This window comes from Macrobrachium nipponense, chromosome 25, assembly GCF_015104395.2.
Source record: "Macrobrachium nipponense isolate FS-2020 chromosome 25, ASM1510439v2, whole genome shotgun sequence".
Taxonomy (NCBI): Eukaryota; Metazoa; Arthropoda; class Malacostraca; order Decapoda; family Palaemonidae; genus Macrobrachium; species Macrobrachium nipponense.
In genome coordinates this window covers 38,784,332-38,811,380 of record NC_087214.1, presented here as the reverse complement: position 1 = coordinate 38,811,380, position 27,049 = coordinate 38,784,332, and the positions used below count along the sequence as shown (strand labels likewise).

The following is a 27,049-nucleotide window of genomic DNA, read 5'->3' as shown; positions in this document are numbered from 1 at the left end:
AGTACTATAAACCTTCAGTCACATATTTTAAACAATTTGAGAAATAATTTTGGACAGATTTGAACCTATCAGAGACTCGTCTACTTGTGCCAAGTTTTTGGGACACTGTAACGTAAACAATATAAAATTTCTATGTACTGCACATTCTCATACCTATGAGCATTGGTCATTGTACTGTACATAGATAATTCTAGAACTTAGGAGTAGAGGTCATGTATTTTGATATAAATTTGGCAATAGGCAAGTGATTAAAACCAAATTTGGGCCAGGCCTTAGGAAAATTAATTTCATGAACAGGCTCAGTCAATCATTATGAATGAGGGTAAATGTAATTTGCCACAGCTGCTGAGGTTTCCTTAATTTGCAATATTTTTCTAAGATCTGCTCTTACTTGCCTGTTCATCTTCTTGGACTTGAGGTTTTGCGTCGATTTTCATTTCCCGATAATAAATTGCAGATGTGATTTAATGATATGTAAATAATAATGGTAGAATATACTCGACCGAATAGCAAATTATTGTGCAAATGAGTAGGAAATTCTTATCAAAATAAAATAGACGATATTAGCATTTATTGAAAGATTTATTACACTGTTTGCATGTAAGACATGATAAGTCCTTTAATCCCAGTTTCGTATTATATTTCAGTAAGTGATAATTCTCCATGTTTATGTTTTTTGCATTTCTGTTAGCGACTCAAAATTATAACAATCTGGTTTTCCTCATTACAGTTGTTTCTGAAGCAGAGAATTCCACAAGTGCCTGTAGGTCTATGTGACGTCATGCCAGCCTTTGTGAAGCAGAGACTTACATGTGACAGTAGGCCTACATGACCTTATGCCTGCCTTTCTATGAAGCCGAGAATTACACATCAGTACCAGAAGGCCTATATGATGTTATGGTAGCCTGTTTGTGGAAGCCGAGGATGAACTCTGTGACAGTAGGTCTATATGATGTCCTGCCAGCCATTTGTATGAAGCTGAGAATTACACATCAGTAACAGTAGGCCTATTTGATACCATGCCCATTCTCTTCTGTGAAGCTGGGAATCACACCAGTTCCAGAAGACCTATATGACGTCATGCCAGCCTCCACGTGATGTATACTACTTCCAGTCGGCGTTTAAGGGTTAACATAGTCTGAAATATGGATATATTTATACCGCCATTTATTTAGGGGAGCTCTCGTGTTACTTTGAAATGGCAGAGTGTAGGTGTATAGGCTTATTTTGTGGAGAATATGGTCCTCATATAGTAGGTTTACTAAAATGATCTGAATAAGCTTTTAGCAAAACTTGTAAGTGGTGTAAACCTAGCCATTTCTTTGCTGTAAGTTTTCGGCGAATTGCAAAATTCTACTTCTTGGCTAGATCTTGGTTTTTTGTACAGAGAACATTTCATAGGGCATGTGCTGTACAGGTATTTGCAAGCTTAGAGTTAAGTAGTTTTATTACAGCAAAGTCTTTAGTTAATTTAGCATTCATATTTTAGGTTTTCTCATTGTACCAAGTTTTTAAATTGAAAAGTTAAGAAAACTCCATGGTGTGGACTAGCGGGTAAATCGTATCATTGTTGCCTATAGGCCAATAAATCTTGTTGGGTCTTTATTTCATCGTTTCTCAATGTTGTCAGTCTCACACACACACCTCATTGCATCATTTATTGGTCCTATTTATTGGTTTTCCATTGCCAGAGGCTTGGTAACTTTTTTACTCCCACCACTGACACTCCATCATCTAAACTCCGTAAGGAATTCCAGTCACTTTTATTATTCTTATAACTCATGACATAGGGCTATGAGAGATTACATAGTTCACATAGGTGTATGATCTAGTTACTGAGTTCACATAGAATGAGTTTAATCCATAAGAAAATCCAGTCAGTTTTGTCTGCATAAGTACCAGTTTTTTTTTTTTTTAGACCAATTTAAAAAAACTCTGCTCTAAACAAATTAATCGATGGATTTCATAAACTCCTTAAACTAAACTTTTCCAAAAACTATTTTGTTTTATGAAATACAAACCACTGGTTTATAAACACCCATTACAACATTTAAAAAAAAAATTGTTTGAGAGTTTTTGAAATCCAGTGATTCATTTGTTTATCGCTGAGAGTTTTGGTTTTTAATTGGTCTTGAAAAAACAAACTTTTGGTTAATTTCTTTGGACCCAAGAGAGCAGTTTTTAAACAGTATAGTAAAAGTGGTTACTACAGGTGTTCCCCCCCCCCCCCCCCCCTGTGAATAGTTAGAATCCGCAAATAGTCGGAACCCTTCTAAAAATGCTGAAAACAGCCTATTTTGTTAGTTAAAACTCAAGAAAAACCCACTAAAGATGTTTATACTTTTTTTTTTTTTTTTATCACAAAAGTGCATTTTATGATGGAATTGATAAAATAACCAGGAATTTCTGGATATATCACATAGAAAATTACTGTGAATAGGCGAATTTTCCGTGAATAGTTGGGGAAATGTTCCCGTGAGAAATTCGCGAATGCGCGAGTTTGCGAATCTGGGGGGTCCACTGTAGTTTGTTTTACACTGAGCTAGCAAGACAGCACAGGCTCTTGCTTTGATTAAATTGGGAAAAACACAATATTTCGGAGTTGGTGAATGAACTGTCATATGTAATGAAACTTATTTGCATGCCAAAGTTGTTTGTTCATACTTCATTTAATTAACCATTCATTCAGTTACCTTAAGTTTGGCTGTCAAATGAAGTGTTCACTATCTTGGCTAATGAATGAATCATACGTAAAGTTTACTTACTGTAAACTAATTTCTTTAAAGTAGTTTTTGAAAAGTAATATTTTTAAATACAAAAACTTGTAGGAATGTTTTTAATATTTTAAATCTTTTCTTTCTAGAGTGCTGAACATGACATGAAAATGTGAAGTCTTCAAGAGATGGTGTCATATGGATACTGAAATCACAAATCTTATTTATTTAATTTAATCAGGGAAAGGAGACACCTACAGTGTCATCATTTTTGTAAGTATCATGCTGCACTTAACAGTTAGTTTTTGGGTTCCTAAGTATGTTATGACAATACATACATATTAGTCTCTCAATTTCTAAATTGTGTGTACAGATGGTTTTGAACATTTTTAGAGATTCTTTCTCTCTCTATTAAAGCACATTTCTATCTTGTGACCCTCTTGGGTTGAATGATATGTTATGTATTCTTCCCCGCTTTCCAATTATTGAAATGTATCTGATTTATTAACATTTAGATGGAATAGTAAAATATGAAGGTTCCTAATCCAGATCATGGTTCAATTTCTGGGCCATGGTTGATTTTTTTTTCAAATTATTCTTGGAATGGAATATATTTATAGAGTTTAGGCCAAAAGCCAAGCGCTGGGAATTATGAGGTCATTCAGCGCTGAAAGTGGGGAGTGTGGAAGGAGAGATGGAAGAATATGAATGGAGGTACAGAGATGAAAGAGGTTGAAGTTAGGGATACTGCAAAGGACCTTAAAGCAACGCCTAAAGTGCCTCGTGCATGAGGTGCAAAGACCGCGCTGCTCCTCATGGGGTCTCTCAAGCCAGGCTCATACTTTACTAAATTCAAGTAAGGAGTATATTGAAGCTTTTCTTTAGAAGTGTGTAGTGACCTAACAGTTGTTGTTTATGCAAGTGTACTATACCTGCATTCCTCTATAACTAAATTTTGTTTTGGGGGAGGAATTAGGGAACTTAGACCATATGCAGTTGGCACAGTCTTGTTAGGCTATAAGGGGGTATTTTATTACATAGGGAATAATAGGCGTATTTTAGGCTAGAAGGTTATTTTACTCTATTGATATGTTAGTACTGTTGTGAAATGGTTTTCTTAATTATTTTGATGTAATTCTGTTGTGCTCAAGTACTATAAACCTTCAAAGTCACATATTTTAAACAATTTGAGAAATAATTTTGGACAGATTTGAACCTATCAGAGACTCGTCTACTTGTGCCAAGTTTTTGGGACACTGTAACGTAAACAATATAAAAATTTCTATGTACTGCACATTCTCACACCTATGAGCATTGGTCATTGTACTGTACATAGATAATTCTAGAACTTAGGAGCAGAGGTCATGTATTTTTATATAAATTTGGCAATAGGCAAGTGATTAAAACCAAATTTGGACCAGGCTTTAGGAAAATTAATTTCATGAACAGGTTCAATCAATCATTATGAATGAGGGTAAATGTAATTTGTCACAGCTGCTGAGGTTTCCTTAATTTGCAATATTTTCCTAAGATCTGCTCTTACTTGCCTGTTCATCTTCTTGGACTTGAGGTTTTGCGTCGATTTTCATTTCCCAATAATAAATTGCAGATGTGATTTAATGATACGTAAATAATAATGGTAGAATATACTCGACCGAATAGCAAATTATTGTGCAAATGAGTAGGAAATTCCTATCAAAATAAAATAGACAATATTAGCATTTATTGAAAGATTTATTACACTGTTTGCATGTAAGACATGACAAGTCCTTTAATCCCAGTTTCAATTTGTTGTATATTTCAGTAAGTGATAATTCTCCATGTTTATGTTTTTGCATTTCTGTTAGCGACTCAAAACTATAACAATCTGGTTTTCCTCATTACAGTTGTTTCTGAAGCAGAGAATTCCACAAGTGCCTGTAGGTCTATGTGACGTTATGCCAGCCTTTGTGAAGCAGAGACTTACATGTGACAGTAGGCCTACATGGCCTTATGCCTGCCTTTCTGTGAAGCTGAGAATTACACATCAGTACCAGAAGGCCTATATGATGTCATGCCCATTCTCTTCTGTGAAGCCAAGTCTCATAAGTACCAGCCAGCCTATGTGAATCTGAGAATTACATCAGTCAGTAGGCCTATATGATGTTATGCTAGCCTGTTTGTGGAAGCCGAGGATGAACTCTGTGACAGTAGGTCTATATGATGTCCTGCCAGCCATTTGTATGAAGCTGAGAATTACACATCAGTAACAGTAGGCCTATTTGATACCATGCCCATTCTCTTCTGTGAAGCTGGGAATCACACCAGTTCCAGAAGACCTATATGACGTCATGCCAGCCTACATGTGAAGCCGAGAATGACATCGGTGCCAGTAGGCGTATCACATGTTATACTAGCCACTTTGATGACACTTTCAAGTGATTGTTAATTGAAATCTCATTTGTTTAAAAGATTACTTACATTCAGTTTAGACTATTTAATCTTTAGACACTGAATGCTTCCTTTAGAAGTAATGTAATTCTACAAAGTGAGTTATGCCAGTATTGTGATGTGGCTTTATGCTTGTAGAATTAGAACCGAGGATAATTTAAGACCTTTTCCTGTGCACTGATTAATGTTAAAGTCTTAGATTTTTAATATGTTGAGGGACTTACAAAACCTCTGATTGACTGAGCCTAAATAGGGCTCCTAGTGTCATACCTCATGAGGATGGCAGTAATCCAAGTATGCCTTCATTATTCAAGAGCTTTCAAGTCAAAAGTAAGTAATATATGTGAGATTTTAACATCAATGCATAGGAACAGGTTTTATATATTTCTCAACTATGAACTTGGTTGTACTTATACTGGTTTAACTGAGTAGTACTTGGGAAAAAATGTCTTTTAAGAAAAATATACTGAAATTTATTTCATAACTGACACTTCTAATAAGATTTTATTACTTTTTATATGCATCTAATGAAAATAAGACTAAAAGTTACTAAATTTCCTACTTGCAATCAGCAATTTAATTTTTATTTTTATTTTCTACAGGGAACAACAGGTGGTGGTTTTAGGACGAAGAAGAAATATTATTTGGTAACAGGTCATCCAGGGCAATGCAAATTTTGAGAAAATTTCTGGACACCTAATTTTTTTTTTTTTTTTCTGGTGTGAGGCTGGCTTGCTTGTAAACATTTGTGGCAATAAAATCCCTATATAAAATATTACCTTAATACTTTTTTTTACCCATTTTCCCATTTTGACAGTTGTTCTTAAATGAACTAACTGATTTAATTTCCTGATATCCATATATTTTTAAACACTCAAAGTTATCCTATATACGTATTTCTAAACAGACTCAAAGTTAGTAGTACTTTAAAAAACCCTAAGATGAAGGTTTATCATACAATAGGAGCTAGTCCTATAAATGAACTATATCATTAGTTGTTACTAGCATGCTTTTCAAACTGTAGTCCTATATGCAAGTCCTTTGTAGATGCTGAGTCTCGTGCCTGTCCCTGTTGCATCCTTCGCTTTGTCTGTCTCCATCAATTCAGAGTAAAAGTTCTCCAACTTCCCTCCAGGCTGTATGGCAGCACTCTGAAAAGAATTAAGTCATTTATGTGGTAACTTGTGTAATTTAACTGCTTTAACTGACATGAATTATGATTGGGGGATAGGTGTACTACACAGTTATTACTATTTTTTGGCCCTACAAATAGTACTCTAAATTTATTAGTATGTACTAGCTATGTAAATCCCCCTGTTTTCAGTTATTCAGCAGTTACTAAACCCACTCCCAATCATACAACTCATGACACAAATGAACTCTAATACTCGGGTAGCCACAGAGTTGAATGAAATTGAGAGGAATTAATTTTTACATCTTGTTAATTTTTTTTTTTACAACCTCAGCATGCAATCTTTTGTATTTTTTTCCAAGCTTAGCGTTTAGTCAAATAAAAAAGCAAATTCTTTAATGACTTTAGACCTACTACTTGGAGCAGTTTTCAGCTTTGAGCAGCATCTGCAATAAAAACCATTATATTGAAGATGCTACAAACTGAAAAAATGCTCCAATCATTAGGTATAAAGTCATTAGTGCACTTTCTGGCTGCCTTCACCAAACGCTCTTAAGATCTTGTTAAAAAATCCAACCTACCGAAATATAAGTTTCATAGAACATTTGAGCTACTCAAATCATAAAATGCAATTTCAAATGATTTTGGGTCTCAACTCGAATCAAGAAGTCTTATTTAAGTACTACAAACAACAAAGTTGACTTTAGCATGCAAAAACGTGTATATACACTTTCATTTTCAATTTGATACTTTTAAAAGGCAGTTACACCCATCCTTTGTTACTAAATTCCTTCAACTCTGGAGAGATTAAGTGGGTCTCACTAGATTTACTAATTTCTCACCTATTTCTCTTTATAATTTCAAGTTATTTGACACAGACTGGTCTTTCACTTACCTCAAAACAGACATGGAGCAAGTCTCCTAGAATTAGACCTATAAAAATGTGGATGGAAAACATCTCCTTGGCCTAAACTTATGAAAAGGATGGAACACAAGTCTCCTAGGCATAAACGATTCCAAACTCCATTTCCTTGCAGTAGCTGTCCACATTCCAAGTCAAAACATAAGCCATCCCTTTACCACTCTGAAAAACCATTTAAAAAGTCGTTAAAATATAAGCATAATGCTTTACACTAACTTATATAAGTTCTAGTATCACGATACCAAGTTAAAAAAAAAAAAAATCCTCTGGTTATATTAAAACATGCAGGTTAAATTATTTAAGGATCTGGCAGGTCAAGACAAGGGTAAAATATTAAAAATTTAACACACCCTATCATTTTCAGCCTTACAGGACAGGTTAGACAGTAACTGAGAGGGGTAAGAAGATTCCTAGGCCTTACACTGATTACCGTTTCCTAATTCATTGTGGTGTTATTGTTCCTTATTGTCCAGTTTGGGTTAAAGGTGAGCCCGTGTGCAATGTGAGGGGAGCTTTTTTTATGCTTGAATTTCATTGATAGCATCAATTTGCTGAATTTTAAAATGGGAGTCTCTCTTGTAATCCCATCTTTTGGATGCTATAAAGAAAATTACGTAATGAGATGGCCAACAATTATAAATTTTCCTCCTTTTTTTTTCTTTTACCAATTGACCTAAGATTCTCATATAGCATGTAATCACTTAAATATATATTTTTAGTTCAATGAATTTTTTTGTTAGAAAAGAATTTAGAAAAAATTCTAACTTTGTGTCTCTCAGAATAAAAGATGTGTGGCGTAGTTCCGGGACCCTCTTCACGCAAGAGAGGAACAGCCATTTTTGTAGCAGAACCACCTGAATTAGCAAGCAAATGTGCAAAGACAGATCAAGATGCTGCATTATTTGTGGAAAAACAGCTACCTCTAAAAGAAATCCACTTAACCTTCTCTTGGAATTTCCTGGCCCAAAAATGTGAAGAATGAAGGCAGCTAAACACTTAGTTCGGCAACCTTTATGAATGCATACAGGTAGGCAAAACACACAGAAAAGTTCACAAAATCTGCGGGCTAAATGTTACTGGAATAAAGTTAAAATGAGCTCAAACCTTTTAGAACAAATGTAGAACAGATGAGCCGCAGGATACTGAGAGCACTGAAGAAACTATCTTCAAATTTTAGGAGCAGTCATATATCTTGTAAAGCTTCAGAGTTTTCCTGTGTTGTCTGTCAAAAGGAATTGAAAGGAAAGACTTCCAGAAATATTCTAGGGTGACATTTGTAGAGGCTATTCCTCTTGTTAAAGATGAGCTGAAAAAAACGTTGTTGGAAGCCTTAGCAATTTATTGCAATAGTAATGGAGGTAATACTTAAAGCTGCTGCTCTCGACATCTTTTATCACAAAGAATGTTGGAAATCACACTGTAGACTCGTGCATAACACTCACACAAATACTAAAAGGACAGAAAAACGTTGTCAGAGAGAACAATGGGTACAAGGCAAAAAGCAAGAAGCATTCAGTAAATTGCTTCACATAAGAGTGTATCTTGACACATGCAAAGAGATCTGCTGTTTATAAATGAAGAAATTAGAGATAAATGTGATGATAAACAGGCATTACGCTCCCTTCGTAATAAACTTCAAAACACTTCAGTGAGGATATAGGGTTTCATTCCAGGTGCCTAAAAAATGAGCCTCCAATAGTATACTTTCCAAAGCATGATAGTGCATATGTAAAGTGCCCTCAATAATTGGGGCATGCAAACTACCAATTTGATACATAGTGTAGCTCATTGATTACATACAGCCTTTCAACATGAACCTGGAATATTGAGAAGTGCATGGGCTTTTAGGTCATGTCTTACCCAGGATTAGAATCACAATCTATCATTTTTGGTTCTGCGTCAATAAGTCTAGATACAATGGATAAAGAACCTTTGAGGCTTCCAAAATCTGATATGCGGAAAAGTCTGACATGCCCTACTGTTCCTAAAAGCCTTACTCATAACACTAGACTTAGAACATTAAAAATTTCCATTTTGAACCTGGTGTGGCAGCTGCAGGACAATTGGTCTAAGTTGGTGTGTATGAGTGGTGAGAAAGTTTGGGATGGAAGGATTGAGTGAGGTGGAGAGGCTGAAGGAGGAGTTGAGGTTGGAGAGGGAAGTAAGAGGACAATTGGAAGTGGATAATGAGAGGTTAAGGGTAGAGTGTGAGGAGCTGAAGAGCGAGTTAGAGGAAATGAGAGGAATGCTAAGGAGTGCAAAAGTGGAAATGAAAGACGAAGTGAAAGGAGCGGAAGAGAGAATGGTTGAGAAAATGGACGAAAAATTCTTGGTGCTGATGAATGCAGTGCAAGAGATGATGAAGGGGTTCATGGGAGAGGGAGCTGTAGGAGGTAGGCCTACTAGGTCTTGTGATAGGCCAGAAGTGGTAAAGACAGTGGAAAAGCGAGTGGATGAAACTACGAGTGACGAAGGTGACTTGTTTGGGATAGGTAAAGGAAAGAAGGGAAAGAGACAGGATAAGGATAAACCTGAGGACAAGAATAAGAAGGGGGCTGAGGAAAAAAAGACGACTACGGGAAAGAAGGCTAGTAAGGATGACGGACAGGATGAGACTAGGACTGAATACATTGGGGAAAGGGCTGAGAGTGATTTGGATAGCTGTGAGTGGAAACAGGTGGGTAGAAAGAAGGGTAAGAAGAGCGTAATCAGGAGTATGGATGTTAGTATGGAAGTTGATTCGCTGTATTCGGACGAGGTTAAGAGGGATCAGAATGGAAGTAGCGGAAGTGAGAGTGAGCGGGAAGTACGAAAGGCTGTATATATGAGAGAGATACCTAGATGTGCACAATACGAGGAATATGGTAGTAGGGACATAGGGGATTTTTTTAAGGAATATGAGAGATATTGTGAGGCAAAGTATGGGGATAACAAGAGAGTGTGGGCAAGAGAGTTGGGTAGCTTTTTGACGGGATTTTTGTTGAGTATGTATGGGGTAATGATGAGTGTGGGGAATGTGCCGTATGAGAGTGTGAAAGCCAGGATTGTGGAACAGGCGAAGAGGATAAGGAGTAGTGTTAGATATAGGAGAAAACATGGTTTTGATGAGGTAAGAATGAATGTTGGTGAGTCGTTGTCGATGTATGTGTGCAGGTTGGAAACATTAGCCAGGAAAAAGTTTGGAGATGAAGGGATAAATGAGTGTAAGGAGTTAGTGAGGAAGTTGTTGGTGACTGTGCCTGAGAGTGTGTATGAGTTTGTAAATCTGAAACGTAAGGAGAAAATGCGATGGACGAATGAAAGGTTGTCGTGGAACGACATTTTGGAAATAGTAGAGGATTATGAGTTGGATAGGTGTATGAAAGAGAGTAGAAGTGTTAGTGTTAGGACTGAAGTGGCTGATGTTATGCCAAAGTTTAAGAGCTATAGGGAGGCAGGGCAGTTTTGGAAGGGCCAAGGCGAATGGCAGAGCGAGTGGTTGATAGGAGCGTTAGAGTCAGTAACGTAAGTATGGTTAGTCCTAAGAGAGATCGGAGTGCGAGCGTTGGAAGAGTAGGGTCGGTTAGTCGTGAACGAGAGCAGCAGTGTTACAGATGTGGAAAGCTAGGGCACAGGAAGAATGAATGTCGGTGGGCGTTGGGAGCTTGCTTCGGGTGTGGGCAAACAGGGCATTTATTGAGCGAGTGTAAGAAAGATAGGGATATTAAGTGTTACAGATGTGGGCAAGTGGATGTCGAGGTACTCGTGTGACTGAGGTTTGCGGTAATTGCATGAAGAATGGGCATTGTGCTAGGATGTGTAAGGAACAGCGGGCAAAATGTGTTGAATGTGGAATGGAAGGTCATGTGGCGAGTGTGTGTAGGCGAAAGAGGATGAGTCAGGTTGGGAGTTCGGGAAACTAGGTACAAAGGGATTCAGTTGGGTGGGTCCTCTGGTGTGCGGTCAGTAAGAGTGATGCATGTGCGTGAAGGATTGTTGCATGAAAAAAGGTTTGGAGGAAGAGCTCATGAATGTATGAGTGTAAAAGTGAGGTGCAAAGGGGTGTGTTTGGTTGCTTTGATTGATACTGGCTGCAGTGTCAGTGTTCTTTTTAAGAATGGATGTGACAAGTTGCGGAGTGAGTGTGAAATTGGGAAATGTAAAGGGGAGGTACGAGGAATAGGAAATTTGGGTATGCCTGTGGTGGGAATGTTGCGTGAAAATGTAGAAATCGAAGGGGTAGTGATGGATGACGGTGACTTTTATGTGATCGAGGGAATGAGTGATAAGTATGATATGTTGTTAGGATACAGGTTCCTGAAGAAGTGTGGGATGGTGGTCCATCCGAGCAGGAATATGATTGAGTTGCATAGGAAGGGGAATGTACATGGAGAGTTGTACTTGGATAGGGATGGAGGGGTAAGCAGTAAAATATAGAAGGGAGTGCCGTTGGTTGCGAAAGAGAGTGTAAAAGTGCCGCGAGAAGTTGGAGAAGTTGTTATTGCGAAAGTTGCGTGGCCCGATAGTCTTGGGATTGTCAAAGGTGACAAGTGTGCATATGTGGTTGAGGGTGTGGATGCGAACAAGTTGGTAAGAGCGAGCGTGCATGTGTACGACGGGATTTTGGATATGGAGAATCCTCGGGTTTTTGTGGCCTCATTGCCGAGTGTTAGGAAAAAGCGAGTGCGGGGTATACGTGAAGGTGATTGTGTGGGGTTGTTGTATACGTTGGTGGATGTGGACGACGAAAGATATGTTGGGGTGCGGCGGGTGATGACAGGTAGCATGAAAGAAAGTGATGAGTGGAAATATGATGAGTTGAGAGAAAGAATTGAGGTGGGTGAAAATGTTGGTGATGATGAGAGGGAGCGGTTGATGCAGATGTTGATAGGCGGGGTGCGTTGAGTCGGGGCGACGAGGATTTCAGGGGATCTAAGCTTCCAGAGTTCAAGATAGTTTTGAATGACAATACCCCCATATATCAGCGTCCCCGACACTTTTCTGCGCCTATTGCCCGAGAAGTTGAGGAACAGTACAGTGTGAGGAACTTGAGAGAGTGGGAGTGATCGAGAGGAGTGAGAGTGCTTGGAATAGTCCCAGTATACAAGACAGATGGGAGTTTGAGGATGTGTGTGGATTACAGGAAGGTGAATGAAGTGACTGTGAAGGAGCGATTCCTGATGAATGTGGTGTCTGATTGTGTGTATAAGATGCATGGATTAGAGTGGTGTTCACAAAATTGGATTTGGTAAGGGGCTATTACCAGATGCCTCTTGAGGAAGGGAGCAGGCATGTTACGGCTTTTTCGAGTGGTAGCTGCCACTATCAGGGCGATAAATGTAGTTTTGGCTGGTTTTGATAGAAGGAAGGTGACTGTGTTTATAGATGACGTTTTGATTGCAAGTGAGACTGTTGAGGAGAATGTGGAACTGCTTGAGAAGGTGTTAGAACGGTTGGAAGAGATTGGAGTGAAAGTGAAGCTGGAGAAGTGTACGTGGTTGGCAAGGGAAGTGGAATTTCTTGGTCATAAGGTGAGTGCGAGTGGTGTAAGGAAGAGTGAAAAGTTTGTGGAAAAAGTAAAGGAGTTTCCACGTCCCCGGACCGTGCGGGAGTTAAAGGGTTTTTTGGGTTTGATTGAGTTTGGGAGGAAGTTTGTTAGGGATTGTTCGGGTATAGGGAAGCCATTGACTGAATGGACCGGGAAGAAAAATTGTACTAAGCTGAGGTGGGATGAGCGAATGGTGGGAGCATTTGAGAGATTGAAAGAGGAGGCTTCTAGGGACGTCACCTTGGCTTTTCCGGACTCTAGTGAGGATGCCAGTAAGCTTGAGTTGTATGCTGATGCTAGTAAGTTTAGTATGGGAGGATGCTTGGTGCAGATGCAAGAGGTGAATGGGGAGGGACAATTGAGAGTGATTGCGTATGTGAGTAAAGCTTTTAATAAAGCAGAGCTTAAGCATTCGGTGGTTGAGAAGGAGCTTGCGGCAATAAGGTTTTGTGTGAAAGCATTGAAAGTGTTTTTGTATGGGGTAAAGTTTGTCATAAGGACAGATCATCGGCCGTTAGTTTATATGATCAAGAAGGAAAGTGTGAATGCTAGGATTGCGAGGACAATTGAGGATTTGAGTGAGTTTGATTTTAGCTAAGAATATGTGCCGGGGAGTAAAAATGTGATTGCTGATACGATGTCTAGGATGCATGGTAAGGACAGTGGTGTTGTGAAAAGTGACTGGGATCCGAATATGGTACCTGAGGGGTTGGTTGTAAAAGAGAGGTTTGAAGGGAATGACAGTGTGTGTGAATGTTTGTTTTCAGCATTGAAAAACTTGGAAGGTAAGGGTCTGGTTGAAGAGGTACCCGGTAGTGTGAATGAGTTGCGAGTGAAGTTGATGAGTGATGTGCAGAAGGAAGTGGCATATGCGGAGGAACAAGGTGGGCAAGGAGAAATGTTGCATGAATTGTTGTCAGCAGTAGCTGAGTTGTTTGGAATAAAAGTGTTGTATTTTGGATGGGACAGACTGGTTGAATATCGAGGAAGGATGAGTACAGGTAATGAACGTGGGGTTTTGATGATTCAGTGCGGGGAATGTGGTTGTAATTGGTTGGTTACAAAAAGGGACTGTGAAGGGGATCTGAGTCAGAATTGTGGAAATGGGGAATTAACTGAGGATGAATGTGATGAGGAGGATTGTGATGTGGATAACCAGGTGGACGTGGTAGTGAATGTGTGTATGCATGGGACTCGAGGGAAAATGGTGACGTTTGTCCAAGTAAATGATAGTGAGTACTGTAATTTGGTTGACACAGGGGCGCAAGTTTCCTTGGTGAGTGGGTCAGTGGTGAGTGAACTTGAGAGATGTGATTGGGAAGTGAAAAGGCAGTCTACAAGTGTGAGAATACATGGGTTGGGACAAGGAAGTGTTTTAGTATGGGAAGAGGTACGGTTAAAGGTTAGGTTGGGAGATCTTGAAGTAATGCATAACTTTATAGTTATAGGAGAAAATGATATGCCATCTTGCTTTTTAATAGGGATAGATTTTTTTAGGATCCACGATATAGACGTAGATATAGGAAATGGAATTCGTAGAAAGGGGGGCAGACAAGTAGCTAGGATTCAAGATAGTAATGTATTTGTAGCAAACTTTGTGGGTATGATTGATATTGCTAGGAGTGAGAATGATCTGTTGAGTGAGGAAGAGATTGAGGAAATGCAAAATAAGTGCCTGAAGATAAGTGTGTTGCGACAATGTGTTTTGGGAGGAGTGGTGTGGAAGACTGGCCATGTGAGTTGGATGTATATAAGAGGGCTGCTAAACGTTTGGTGGTGTGCAAAAGAATAGTGTACTTTTTGCATCAGGAAGGGGTGTATGACAGGGAAGTGTATGTGCCGGTGTTTTCTGTTGAGTCAGCTGTGAGTATGTGTTTGTTGGTGCATGATCGGTTTGGGCATATGGGGAAAAATAAGTTGTGGGAATGCATGAGAGAGAGATTGTATGCCCCTGGGTTGAATAAGATTTGTGTGGATGTGGTTGTCACGTGTGAAGACTGTCAGAGGGAAAGTATCAGAGTGTGCATGCAAGTCCACCTGTGTTACGATTGCAGATGAAAGAGCTGTTTGAAATGCTTGTGATTGATTGTGTTTCTTTGCCTAGGATTGCGAGAGGACCTGTGGGGATGATTGTGATGGTGGATTACATGAGTAAATTTGCCTATGTGGTTCCCATCAAAGATAAGAGGAGTGAAACTGTTGCCCGAATGGTGTGTCAAGTGATGTTGCCCATGTGTGTGTGTGTAAGCCGGCAAAAATGTTGAGTGATAATGGACCTGAGTTTGTGGGATGGGAATTTGAAGAAATGTTGAAGGAATGGGGTATTGTGCATGTGTATTCTACTCCGTATATGCCCAGTGCAAATAGGTTGGCTGAAAGGACTGTTAGGACGATGACTGAGATTTTGCGAATGATGAGTAAGAGTGACAAGGATTGGGATATGTATGTAGGACGTGCAGTTTGGGTATATAATGCCACACTGCAGAAGAGTATAGGTATGTCTCCTTGTAAATATGTGTTGAATTTTGAAAGGATTGTCAGACCGCGGTTGGGTCTGTCAGAAGGTGATCGGGATTTGTGGAAGAAAGCGAGTGAAAGGCTTGAGAGTTTTAAGATTGGGGATAAGGTGTTGAAAGAGGTGGTTGAGATGGGAAGAATGAATGTGAATAAAGTAAGGGAGAAATTTGAAGGGCCTTTTGAGATTTTGGAAGTGGGACCGAGTGGATTGAGTTATGTTTTGGAGAAATTACGAGTAGGTGGGGGAATGGATGAGGTTAGGGAACACCATAACCAGCTGTGTAAGTGGAGGGAAGTACAGCAGTATGTTCGGGAGAATGCAATGAGTGAGTGGTTGAGGGTGAATAAGTATGAGCTGACTGTCAGTGAACAAATTGGTCTGGGAGATCGACAGTTGGTGTTGGTTGAGTATGGAAGAAAACAGAAGAGTGTGGAGAGAGGAAGTGGAAGGGAAAAGCGTGAACGGCATGGTAAAGGGGTTGGTGGTAGGGTGCAAACGGTTGATAAAGCGTGTGCTGTGGATGACTTTGGGGGAATGAATGATACTTGTAGTGTATGTGGGTTTGAGTTGACAGGGACAAATAAGACTTCAGTGAGAAGGAAACTGAGTAGTGAGAAGGTGGTTGATAGGATGGATAAGTCTTTGTGGGAGTTTGACAGAAGTATGGATGAACTGAGTGGTTTGGTGGCCGAAATAGGGGGGATGTTGGAACCAGAGTTAGAAGACATCGGTGAAGTAGTGAATGGAATTTGGGAGGATGGTAGTGAGGGAGATAATGAGAGTTTGAAAGAAAGTGGTTTGGAAGAAGTGAATGGCGATGTAACTGAAAGAGTGTATGATGGTCCTCAAACAAGATCCAGGGGGCCTGCATCTGAGCATCCTTGGGTGTTGCGAAAGGCAATTTAGTGTGGATGTTGTGAGTGTAAGATGTTGTCAAATGTAATGGGGGAGGTAATATGGAGGAGTAATGATAGTTTATATTTGACAACATCTCCAAAGGTTTGTGTGAGAGAGAGAGAGAGAGAGAGAGGTTGGAGGAAGAATGAATGGGAGTGGTTAAATGGCGGTCGGAAGCATGTCTGTTGTGGCACTCTGTAAGAAGTCAGTGGAAGTCTGTTACGAGAGTCGTAAGGAGTGAGGCGTCTGGTGAAGTTAGTGTCGGTTTTGGCAGCAGTTATCCTTTGGTGTTTAGTTGTTTTGGTGTTATTTGATAGATTTTGGGGTTGTGAAGTTGTTGTGTGTGTGTCTGTCTGGTTGTGGTGAGGTTGAAGAGGTTTGTGGTGCATTTTCGGTGTCTGTGAGTGGTGGTTGGGGCAGCGTTGATTTTGGTGGGTTGTTGTGCGTTGTCGTGTTTTTTCAGGCTGTTGGTGTTCGTCTGCAGTGATTTGTCGGTTTATTGAGTTTTTGTGGGGTTGTGGGTCTCGGGTGGTTGGTTTGTGTTTTGTTGTCGGCGGTGGCTGTGTTTGTGGCTAGCCTATAGCCTATATCCAGTGGACAGCACAGCCTAGCCCTAAGTATTAGAAGCCAGAGGTGAGTACCTGTTTGTGTTTTGTGTGTTTGGTATTTTATTGAACCAATTGTCCAGCAAGTTAAAGGTAACGTAAAGGGGAAAGTGTGAGTGTGGGAAATTTTGTTAGCTGGTACGATTAACGTAACTGTGGGGAGTTTACTTGTTTTTTGTGATCCCGCCACAATTCAAAAGGAAGTTCAATTGAAACTTCCAAATTCTTTAGCTAGTATTGCAGTCAGAAATGAAAGATATTTTCCTTATTGTACAGATCATTCAAAAATACCACATCCATTTGCCTTCATAGTACGGGAAATCATGACCAATGTAAACATAACCATTACTCGTGTTCTGTCTTTCAAGTTTTCAGTAATCCCACCTTGGAAGCTACCTTATATTACATATTGTAAGCTACTTTAATTCATCCAAGAAGAATATTATATCAGAGGAAGTGATGCGACTTACTTTTTTAGAGAATGCATCTCGGCGTGAAAGTGATATCTGTTTATAATTATGGTTCCAAATCTGATAGTGGTGTTGGCTATGGAGCAGTTTTTCCATTTTTACAACTGAGTTATATGCCATTTTAGTTTTAATTAAAAAAATTTTACTTTGTGAAGATAGCAGTTTTACTATTTTCTCAGATTCTCTAAGTGCGATTAAAGCCATGAATTTTTATTCCTCTGATTTTAGAGATTTTAGAATGGTTGTTTTTCGTTAACCGAAAAAGGAAAACCGTAAACTTCTGTTGGGTACCAGCTCACACAGGAGTTGCTGGAAACGAAAAGGCTGATAAGCTAGCGAAAAGGGCAATTCATGATGGTCCACAAAGAAATATTGCATTACCATATAGAGATTCTCTCCCTTACATACAAAAAAAGAAAAAAAAAGAAATGGCAAAATATATGGGAAAATTTTGTAGAAAGCAATCAAAAGATGTTAGAAATTACGAGATCAGCAATTCTTTTTAATTACAGCAAAAATGAAAACTGCAGTGGAGTTATCATGTTGCAAGGAGTGTTCTAAAAATATTGACCGCATGGCCTCACTGGACAATTCTGTCTTGGTAAAATTAAAGTATCTACAGAATTTTACCTCTGGAAAGTTCCAGGGGGGAATAACTGAATATTTTGTAGGTAAAATCTCGATCCTTGGCATGTTTAATTCACTGACAATAAAATTTACTCTAAAAGAGAATGGATGAGGTTGTTTGGGGTGATTTTCATAAAACTGCCAATGCCTTTCCTTTCTCATACAAAGACTAAGGTAGCATCTGAAATCTATACCAGCTCCGAACCAGCAGACGCTTGTAATGAAGATCTAGTGGCACCTCACCAGCATCTACAAGCAAGCTCTCTGTGGGAGATGATTTAAATGCTCCTGTACACAACCGTATTCCTCCATGATGAATCGAGTTGAGCATTTTAAGCCTATTTGGCTTTGCAGAAGTGTACACTTCACACCCATAAGTTAATATTGAAAAGACCAAGGCTTTATATAGTCTCAACATCTGAGTTCGGTCTGCATTCCACGAAGTGTGAGACAGAACTTTCAGCAAATTCATTGCTTTCAAGCATTTTGCCTTAATATATTTCAGAAGTAGAATCCAAGTCAGCTTCCTATCAAAAATCAACCCTAGGAACCTTGTTTCACCAACACATTGAATTCTCTGCCTAGGAATGAATAGATCTGGATCAGGATGGATTCCCCTTATACGACAAAAGTGCATGGTTACCGTTTTACTGGCAGATAATCTAAAACCATTAACCTTAGCCCACTTTACTATATTATCAAAGGAAATCGAAAGGTTGTCAACAAAAAGGGTATATGTTATATCTGGGGGGATTATTTTGGAAACCCCATTGATTGCCAAAGCGAACAAGGTTACACTTAAAACACTTCCTTGTGGTACTCCTTCTTGATTAAATACATCTGACATTGTTGCTCCAACCTGAACCTGAAATAACCTATATTTTAAAAAAGCCCTCAAAAAAGAGGGGCAAATCGCCTCTCAGGTTGCATTCATAAAGGACCCTCAAAATGCCATATCTCCATGTTGTATCATAAGCCTTCTCTAGATCAAAGAAAACAGTGATGTGATGCTGCTTGTCGGCAAAAGCTTCAAATATTGAAGATTCCATCCGAACCAATACATCAGATGTGGAGTGCATACTTCGAAAACCACACTGAGCTGTGGCAGATATTTACCATGTTCCAAGTACCACATCAAGTGTGTGTTCACCATTTTTTCCATGATCTTACACAAACATGATGTCAATGCAATAGGACAATAATTTTCTGTTTTGAATGGATCTTTTCCAGGTTTCACGAATGGCAGTAATTTTAACTTCTCCCAAAGCTTGGGAAAGATATGTTCTCTGTAAATTCTGTTCATCTAATCCAGGAGCTGATTCATTACATTTATTCAAGGCCGATACAAATTCTCTCATAGTAAAAGGAACATTGCATTGCTCATGTCTTAATGTATTAAAAGCAATTTCGACCTGTTCCATCAGCCATCTTTGACCTAAATCCGGTGATCCAATCATTTTTTCCTTCGAACATTAGCAAAATGATTAGCAAACTCATTTGCCACTAACTGGGGGTCTGCTACCTCACAACCATTGATCTTGATAACTGGAGGTTGACAACGAGTGAACTTGCTTGCTATTTTTCTAACACTCTTCCAAACTAGAGTCTGAGGAGTTTTCGAATTTAGTGAAGTTATAAAGATCTTCCAAGATTCTTTTCGTGCTTTTTTTATTTCCATGCGCAAATGAGCTCTTGCTTTTTGAAATTCAACACGGTAATATTCCCATTTTCGTCTGCGGTATCTGTGAAAAGCAGATCTCATAGTTTTCTATGAGTTTCCTGGCATTTAACGAGTCCACCAGGGAACTGGTCGATGGATAAATATGCCCGAAGTCCTAGGTATAGATTGAAGACCAGCCGAGAACATTATTGTATTAAAAAAGCCAAAGTGTCATCTACACAGGGAAACTCATCAGCAGTCATCTATTGAGCTGTGCTCTTGGAATGTTATCCAATCAACTTTACCAATGTTCCATTTAGGTAGCCTTGAAGGATGGAGGACTTGATGCTACACTCACCACTGGATTGGAAATGGCCACTGGTAAATCTATCATTTACAGCTCTCCAATTAAAGTCAATAATGCAGTTATCACTACATATGGATAAATGAATTGCTGATAACGAGCCTGTTTGAACATGAAAATGTGTAGACTCCCCAGAGTTGAGGATCCCCACATTTTCATCTTCTATGATGGAACCTAGCACCTTCCTCTTTGATTGGTGACGATGTCCCCACTCCAAAGAGGACTTCTGCTATTCATATCTCCCAAAATAACAAAAGGACGTGGCAAGTGTTGAATAAGAGATTTAAATTCATTGATGGGGAAGACTTCGTTAGGTGGTAGATAGAGAGAGCATACTGTGTATTTTCTTTGCAAATGGATCTGCACACTTATCACTTGCAATGCTGATTAGATGCTAACAGGATTTTGTGGGGTGTCATTTTGAACATACAAAACGACACAACCATGGCTGCTAATATTTACATTATAGGTGGAGTGATAGGCAGTATACTCTCGTGGGCTGGGCCACATATTACCGATCATGGTCTCCTGCAGAGCTACACAAACAGGAGACACTTCTGATATGAGCAGCCTTAACTCTTCCCATTTAGCTCTTAATCCCTGACAGTTCCACTGGAGGAAATTAATGAATTTTACTTTCCTTTAGAGGCTGTTAGATTGGAGCCTCTTTTACTTTTAAGAGCTTTCAGCTTACTGACTTGCTCCTTTTTTCTGGAAGGAGACATTATTTATGGCTGCCTTCCTTTTCAGAGGGTTATCAGTCTCAGGAACACCAGACAAAGATGGTGCTGCCTGAGGAGAGGTGTGAAGATTGGACATTGGTGCATCCTCCAAAGCATCACAAGCACCTTTTACAGCTGGTACAGCCTCCAGAGAGACGGGAGTGCCAGGTACACCCAGCACAGCCTCCAGAGAGGCAGGAGTACCAAAAATCACTGGCTCTGCTTCCATAGAAGCAAGAGTGCCAGAAACCACTGGCACTGCCTCCAGAGAGGCAGGCGTGCCAGAATCAACTGGCACAGCCTCCAAAGAGGGGTTCACCGACTTTTGAGCGCCGACAATTGAGCGCAGTAACATTTGGGCGCCGACATTTGAGCGCCGTATTTTCAAAATAGGTATGAAAGAAAACTAAGAACTTCAGAGACAAAATGTTTATATATATATATATATATATATATATATATATATATATATATATATATATATATATATATATATATATATATATATATATCCTATATATGTTTAGGAAAAGCAAACAACGCTGTATTTATTGTTGACTATTACAATCGTTTGGTTATTATCGTTAAAATCAGCTCGTTGTATTTTTCAAATTCTGTGGGTTTAGGAATAGTTAAAAACGCTGTTTATTTGTTGTTTGACTATTATGATTGTTTGGTTATTATCGTTAAAACCAGTCGTTACATTCAACAAAGCCTTCTAAAAGGAAAATTAGTTTTGATTTATTTCGGTTCAGAGAACCCACGAGATGGAGAAAATAACATCGTCCAAAGGAAAACAAAATATACTATACGAAGGGTATAAACTTGCTTACACCAATGCTGGTGAAAACATTTTCTTCACATGACTCCGGTAGTGATGACCCGGATCGTTATTTTATATTCGCCACTCCTGATAATTTGAGATTGATGAAAGAAAATAAGCACTGGATGGGAGATGGGACTTTCAAAATAGCTCCTCAGTTATTTTGTCAGCTATATGTGATTCATATCCTATATAAAGGAAGCGTCCTTCCAATGGTATACATTCTCCTTCAGAAAAAGTCAGAAGAAGCATATAGCCGTGCTCTGATACGACTACTTTGCATGGATAATGAGATTGCTCCATCTTCCATTTTGTGTGACTACGAGAAAGCATTTTATAAATCTTTTGATATATTGAAAGTATTTTACATGTAATAAATAAAAATTTAAGCCATCATTTGATCTGTTTTTTACATGATTTTGTTTAGATATAATTTTTACGTCATAAAAAATAAAGATTAAAACAGTAATTTTGCTCCCTTTTATAAACTGTTTTGAAATAATTTAAAGTATATATTGTAATAAATAAAAATTTGGCGCCAAATGTGGCTGCCCAATTGCTTACTGCCGCTCAATTGTCTTGCGCCTCAATTGTCGGCCGCCCTCATTGTCTGCGTTCAAAAGTCGCCTCACGCAAAGAGCACGAACGCCAGCAATCACTGGCGCCGCCTCCAAAGAGGCACGAGTACACATCGTCACTGGTTTTTAATTTACATTATCCTTGGTAACACTGAAATTTCTTCTTCGGTTGGCAGCAACACTGGAAAAGGATATTTCTGGTCTAACATACTGATTCAACACTCTCTCTTTTGCCTCTCTAAATTTGATACGTTCGGTTACCCTTAATGTTTAAATTTAATTTCCATGATGTATACATCAGGTAAGTGAAGATGATGGATGATTGTCTATTACATATGACATGCTCTGGTTCACTGCATTTGACACAAGTGGTAGGCTTGCCTTGTAGTTTCTGTCTACAAGACCCCAACATATAACCGAATTCTTGACAATGAAAACATCTCCTCGGTCTTGGGATATATTACTTAACCTTAAAACATAACCAAGCTGCTTTCACTATACTAGGCAATCGGGTGGAATTGAATGTGACAATTAAATTGGGGAGTGGGACAAGGACTCCATTTATCTTCTGCATTCTTTCAATTCTTATTACACCTTGATCTTTCAATTCTTCTACGAGCTTTTCTTCAGAATATGTCATAAGCTGGGGTGCATATATCATTCCCTTGGAGTAATTCCAAAAAGCATGTACTGCACACTCCACTTTAACTCCTCCAAGGTGAGATAATGTTTTTAGTTTGTTACTTTCTTTTGCCGAGACAGATTCCACTGCCAGCTTTCCTCGCCCCTCAGAAGAAAGCTTAGGCTCTCGGTCACAAAACTTGACAATATCTCTATATACATTAAAAATATCACAACTAGAGGTTTCCAAACTAAAAGTCAAATATTTATCATAAGAGTTTTCAAATATTCCGGGTCCTATTTCAGATACTATATTTCTGCTAAATTTCTCTTTCCTCAGTCCTGGAGCTTAGGGTTTCAGTGTAATTACACTGGAAGGTTTGATTGATTTTTCCAGAGGAAGGTTAATGTCAGTGGAGGTTCCTTCTGTCATCAACTGTGCCGATTCACTACCATCAAAGGGTCCAGGGGTACTTGAATGTTTATTTGCATTTATCATAAAGATTAAAATAAAGGAAAAAATCAATAAACCTGAAAACCTTAAAAAGATATCATCAGCCTTTCATGCAGTTCATTCTTCCACTAATGGCACAAGTGAGAACCGACTCCCAAATGTCCCCGTTCCTACCCTACCCGCCAGGGGATGGCACAACATGATTAGAGTGGCCCAAGTGTAAGTCAGATCCACTTGATAGGACTGAGAGTGTTACAAGAATACAATCATCCCCACTCTAATCACATTATAGGCAAACTGGATAGAATGCCGAGAGTCCTATCTGCAAAACTAGACCCCCCTGGAATCCGTGGTCCAGCCCTGCAAAATAGTTCCGCCTGATATCACTCGGGTCCGAACATTATCGGGCAGTTGATGGTCCTGCCACGGTTCCCACTATTTAGCTTCAGATATAAAACCCAGTCCCAACTATGATATCTTTTCTGTTTAGCAGGTCCAGTAAATTTCAGCAAAGGTGGAAAATTCCACAAAAATTAATCCAAATATTTGGGAATATATAATGTTTGGGACTCTTGGGTTTGAACTCGGGAACAAATTCCTAGTGTTCAAGAGCCCCCACCACGTCAAGGTGGTCCCAATACGAGCGGGTAGAAAGACCGTGCCAATTAAGGTTGTGGGATGGGAGAGAGGTAGTGTAGAGGGATCTGTAGTGGGGCATTGATCAGGAAAGTGCGGAGAACAAATTATGAATATCGGAAGAAGAAATTTCTCAAAACATTTTCAACAAATTGCCGTACAGCAGAGAGAGAGAGAGAGATAGAGAGAACTAATCTTGTTAGCCGACATCTAAGAAACTCCTTAAGACGTCAGCAATTCTAGAAGAGAGGCCGAATTTTATTGCTGACAGCAACAACACAGGAGCCATGCTTACATGATTCGCCTGCACCAGATGACGACCAGAAGACAGCACTCCTACTTCAGGAGGAGACGAGAGTTTGGGCCCTAAGAATATTATCCCAAATCCTTTCACTTCCATTCTATAAAATATGCCAACTCTCTCTCTCTCTCTCTCTCTCAGGACCTGAATCTGGGGAAGAGGAATCATCCTGAAAGAAGATTCTCAGTCATAAAGGTGTGACAATCAACAACTGATTATAATCTTTCATGGAATTCAAAAGACTGCAGTAGACAGGACATGTAAGGAAATGGGAGTTTTGGAGGGACAGAATACAACAGACACTCGAGATGGAAGCAGGGGTCCAGTTCATAAGCCCTCAAGAAAGCAATACAAAGATGGTTCCTGCAGGAGTCTGCATACACTGGACATTCAACTACAGCAGACTCCACATGCCCTGGGCAACAAGAGACCCACAAGAGGACTGGACTGAGAAGGAGCCAAAGAGAGTGACCTCGAGTGGTACAGAGCTAACGTTAATGAGACACTAAAAGAGAAAAATTCCAATGAAATGCGTGATGACGCCCTTGATAAATTGGCCTAAGATAACATGAATACCTTTAGATCAACATGAGGACATTAACAGCTTTCCAACGAGAGGAAAAAGAAAAAAAAAGGCCTAAGAATCAAACGCTTTCACTTACGCTCCGATGCTCAATTGTCATAGACAGAAAACGTAGAATCTCTCTCTCCCTCTTTTCGGCCCAAAAACCGACCCCCTGGACCTTCCAGCCCCTCCCCTAAACGTCTGGGTTACGATAGCCAAAGATACCAAAAATATTTTCTTAAATACGATACTTTCGGGGAGAGAGAGAGTTAAAAAATATTCTAAATAAACAACCACCGGTGTTGAAGGAGCAATGTGAAGAGAGAGAGAGAGAGATGTAGGTAAGCAAAGTATTAGCTTCGCAATGTAACGACATTAAATAATGAGGCAAATGTTATTTATTGTCTAGAGCCACAGAAGCTAATCTGATCGATCAGCTGATTATGAATTTGAAAAGAAGCGTTACAATCGCCAGGGTCACACGAGGGAAGCTGCACGAAATTAGAATTAAATAAAATAAAAGCAAAAGTAACGTCAAGTGCTCTGACAAATAGGCCTAGATCAGGAAAAATGTGATCGGCCTAACTATAAAAATAATATATTTGGCGAATTAGCCTATTCAACTGCGCATCTTTCCAAGTGTTTAAAAGCGATCTCGTGATAGGCCTAGCCCTGGGGGGGGAGGTTGATTATTGGCCACCACAAACCCCATTCTGTCCCAAACTGACGATAAATACTTACATCATTTCTCCCGAAATAATCGTGAACTTGGTAACTATTGTACGAATGTAAATAAAGATGCATATTTAAGTGATAGTCATTCTCGTATTGGTGGGAACTGTTCTCATCAAATCTGAGGTTCCTCTATTTCATATGACGTTATAGTCCGGGAGCTCACAGAGATTTGTATTACATCTCGAGTACAAAAGGTTTGATAGCTGAAGTCATCAGCTAGTGTGATGGGGACCTCCGAAGGGTCATTCTTAAGTGATGCCGTTGGTGCATTGAGTAGGGGGCGCTGCTTGAACTGCCCCTCGAAACAGATTTAAATTACATTTTGAAGTACATCAATGAAACTTGTGATAAACGTTTTGTTTTGGCACTGTTATTACAGATGTGACATTCTTAAATGGCGCAATTGGTGCAAAATGCGTTTAAGAAGGGCCCAAAGGGGGCGCTACTGTCACATTTAAATCACAATTTGAGTACATCAATGAAACTATGGAAATATACATTAGAGCTTCCTGATGAAGGATCAGTAATTCTTAAGTCCCAAATTTGGTGCGAAACCCACCTAGGAACGACCTAAAGAGGGCACTATTTCTTGCACATTTAAAACACGTCTTGCGTACTTTAATGAAACTTTGTAGGAATATCCTTTAGACTTTCCTGATAAAGGAGCAGCAGTTCTTAAGTGTCGTAATTGGCGCAAAAGCCATTTAAGAACGGCCTAAAGTGTGTGTTATTATTAGCACATTGAAAAGGCCTATATTCCCTTTCTTTAGACCTATATATTCACTCGTGTCATCTCTTCCACATGTGCCACACCACTATTGTGAGCTCTTCTGTTTATCTTATCACTACTGTTGTTTCACTGAATATATAAGCGATACAATTTTAGAAGGACAGTACTAATTGTGCCTTTTCTTTTCAGGTCCTCGTGATTATGAAAATTAGAGTTACATGATACCAGTATAGTGGCAACTTTGCTTTGTAGGGAAGTTAGCCAGTGAAGAAGGGTCTAAACTGATAAGTTTATAATATTTCCTTGGGCAGAGTAATACAACACAAATTTGGTCATATTTTGTAACTAAGTTTAAATTTCGATAACCTACTATTATATTGAGATCTTTTGTGAGATGATGGTGTTATTTCAAAACTTAGGGGTTTGAGATCTTTTTTCGAGTGTCTCCAAACTGAGAGCCAAGTGTGTTCTCTGCACATTGCTGGATTATTACGCGAAATGAAATTAAAATGTCCTTCTTGAGCTGTTTATTTTCACATGAAAATTAGTTATTGATGTGGCTATATAGAATGTGTTCTACCTTAGGAGGAAGCCCTTTCTATTTCAGATATTATATAGAATGTGTTCTACCTTAGGAGGAAGCCCTTTCTATTTCAGATATTATATAGAATGTGTTCTACCTTAGGAGGAAGCCCTTTCTATTTCAGATATTATATAGAATGTGTTCTACCTTAGGAGGAAGCCCTTTCTATTTCAGATATCATGGAGTCATCTGCTGATCCTGCCAACAACGCTGTTCCTGGTTCCAGGCGTGACAGGCATTGTAATCTCCATGCTGGGAAGCCCTCGAAGAAGAAGATGTTTTATCCTTCCATGAGAAGAACTGGCGTCCTGTGCAAGCCCCAGCTGAGAAGAGGCGAGCAAAACCCCTATTTCAGAAATCCGTTTATTATGACTTGGTTGTCAGCTTGCCTGAGAGCCCAGATGCGAAAGATGGTTATCATGTATCCTGCTACCA

General features: G+C 39.2%; 1 protein-coding gene and 2 long non-coding RNA genes across 3 annotated transcripts in view; 2 read left to right on the top strand and 1 right to left on the bottom strand.

Annotated features, from left to right (window-relative positions):
- The window catches only part of LOC135199381 (zinc finger protein OZF-like), a 497,889-nt gene that overhangs the window by 141,567 nt on the left and 329,273 nt on the right, over positions 1-27,049 (top strand). The gene's annotated exons all lie outside the window — the stretch shown is intronic.
- On the top strand, positions 2,837-5,841 carry LOC135199384 (uncharacterized). Its single transcript, XR_010311059.1, has 3 exons — positions 2,837-2,987; positions 4,601-5,131; positions 5,747-5,841. It is a non-coding gene; the product is annotated as an uncharacterized LOC135199384 (long non-coding RNA).
- On the bottom strand, positions 5,854-9,123 carry LOC135199383 (uncharacterized). The gene is made up of 3 exons (XR_010311058.1): positions 8,303-9,123; positions 7,172-7,360; positions 5,854-6,295 (listed from the first exon to the last, which is right to left on the bottom strand). It is a non-coding gene; the product is annotated as an uncharacterized LOC135199383 (long non-coding RNA).